Source organism: Perca fluviatilis, chromosome 13 (genome assembly GCF_010015445.1).
Source record: "Perca fluviatilis chromosome 13, GENO_Pfluv_1.0, whole genome shotgun sequence".
NCBI lineage: Eukaryota > Metazoa > Chordata > Actinopteri > Perciformes > Percidae > Perca > Perca fluviatilis.
This window is the reverse complement of record NC_053124.1, coordinates 4,022,121-4,024,632: the sequence shown is the minus strand read 5'-3', so window position 1 is coordinate 4,024,632 and position 2,512 is coordinate 4,022,121. Positions and strand designations below refer to the sequence as shown.

Sequence of the window (2,512 nt, the reverse complement as noted above, 5' to 3'; positions counted from 1 at the left end):
AGACACCTGTTGATTGTTGACTCGGACTGGGTCCTGTTTCAAGGCTGACTCCATGGCAACCGGCTGTGTATCGCAATGACAATCGTGCAGACTGAGAAAACCTGATTACGGGGGCCAGACGTAGCATGACTACTCCCCATGTATGTTTGTATGTACCTTGTAAAGCGCTTTATTGTTTTTTTTATCTGTGAAATGCGCTCTATAAATAAAGTTGGATTGGATTGGAATTCAGCTAACAATTACCTTAAGTTCTAGAAATGGACGGGGCTTTAAACATCATATTCAGTGACCAGCTAACATCACATACTCCCATCCTGCTGTAGAACTGTTTTGTAGCTAGTTGAAATAGTCATTGTACAGTAGAGAGAGAGAGAGAAATAAAGCTATTTGATGATGGTTCCACAGTGACTACATTCTGATTTCTCCTCTTCTGCATATGTATTGCAGCAGCTGGAAAAGGAAGTAGGTTACTCTAGTATTGATTTTTGGCTATTTTAGGATGTTGGGAGAGCATTTCTCTTTGTTTGATTTCATTTAAATTAAAGATGGGCTTCGCTGTTGTCTTCATAACTCATTTTAAAATAGAGAAATAAAGAGAGAGATTTGTCCTACGCAGCCGCCGCACTGAACTGCCACTGTGGTGCCACGATGTGTGCCGAATGGATGTCGCTCGCTTGCCACTGCTTTGCCACTGTTGTAACACCTACAACTTTCATAGAATTTGGCTATTATTCAACTTTTAAAGATATCAGATTAGAAAAATTATCACTTTTCGACAATTCCTACAACTTTACCTTCTTCTTACACATTTTAACCAGCAATCCAGTTTAGCTTTAGCATTAGCTTTTCAAAAAACTTTAATTATTCCACATCTTTTTTACATTAGTGGTTGTCAATTAAATTCATACTAATTAAAATCATTCCCACTTTTCCAACTATTCTCACTACTTCAACTTCTTCTTACAGATTTAAGCTATTAATCCAGTTTAGCTTTAGCAATTTAGCTTTCACATGCATTTTCTGCAGGAAAGGGTTAGGGTTAATAGTCAATAATAATAATTCCCTTAACATAAATAAAGACAATTGCACCAGGATTTGATGCAGAAAAGGCACAAATTGTTGCATAACAATTCACCAGAATGCAGGAACTGAAGTGTTTGACTGTAAAAAAAAAAAAAAAAAAAATGCATAATGTAACCGGCCTGGCCTCAGTACCAGTTACCTGCGTTGTGTCTAACGTGTGAAGCAGACGACTGGAGACTCAGGCTTTGGCACAGGACATTTATTGTTGTTGAGTGTTTTAGAGAGGAGAAACACAGCGTTGGTAATATGCCCTCAACACACACCACTCTCGGCCAGATCCAACATCGTCTCAGAAATAATTTCATTTCTCATTAAAATTAAAATCCCAACATATGAAACAATAAATGCAAAATTACAACATAAGAATAGAAAAATACTTTTGTAATATATAGCCTATATAAAACTACTTTCAGATGTCTCACACTCACACTTTAACTGCAACCTCAGAGCATTACAAAATACACATTTTAAATCACCATAAGTCCTGTGCAAATAACATACCTGTTGAGTGTTTTAGAGCGGAGAAACACAGCGTTGGTAATATGCCCTCAACACACGCCTAACAACATAAAGAGAACATACATATACTTATATGAGTGCAGTGCAGGACACAAAATGGAGAATGCCAACGCTGATACATGTGAAAACATAGCATGTAAGCTAGCTCACTAAAACACTCAGAACGGAATAATAAACAAAAATACACGGAAGAGAATGAAGCAGTCTAACTGCTAAAAACCTATACTAACCACAATCAGCCTGTCTAATCACTTAAATACACATTAAACATCATATTTTATACATCTATCCTGCGCTACACAAAGTACCTACCGCTCTCGGCCAGATCCAACATCGTCTGACCAGTGCTGGGAAAACAAACAGTACGTTCACAAAACGACCAGCAGGGGGTGCATTACCCATGCAAAATACATACACAATCCCTTCATTGAATAAGCAGCAAATAAACAAAAATGAATGCACAGTAAATATTTGGATATTTGGTGGAATACAAACACTTTTCCATACGTGCTACACATAGGTAATGGGTAAAGTCATCTACTCTATATCCACGACATTCCACTTCCGGGATTGGACCATTCCCACCAGAAATTCCACCGGATGTCCTTCTTTTCGGCCTGATGTCCGTTACCTTCCACTTTCTTTGTGTTGGCATTTTAAACTCCGGTGGATTTATGGTTAACTGCTCCTCAGGTTTCTGCAGGGTAAATCCAGACATCTAGCTAGACTATCTGTCCAATCTGGCGAGGTCAGTGACTCAAATCTGTTTGGTGTGTCCCGTGCCGTCATCCGTCTGGGGGGCTGTCGGCGTTCATTTTGGCCGACCTGACATGTTCGGTCCGCGGCAGGGAAGTCGGGACTCACCCGGAAATGACGAGCGGAATGAGGTGACTACAGTCTCTCAAAATCT

General features: G+C 39.4%; 1 long non-coding RNA gene across 1 annotated transcript; it reads right to left on the bottom strand.

Annotated features, from left to right (window-relative positions):
• Positions 1 to 1,267: 1,267 nt before the first annotated feature.
• LOC120571305 lies at positions 1,268 to 2,193 on the bottom strand. Its single transcript, XR_005641214.1, has 2 exons — positions 2,110 to 2,193; positions 1,268 to 1,949 (listed from the first exon to the last, which is right to left on the bottom strand). It is a non-coding gene; the product is annotated as an uncharacterized LOC120571305 (long non-coding RNA).
• Positions 2,194 to 2,512: the final 319 nt, after the last annotated feature.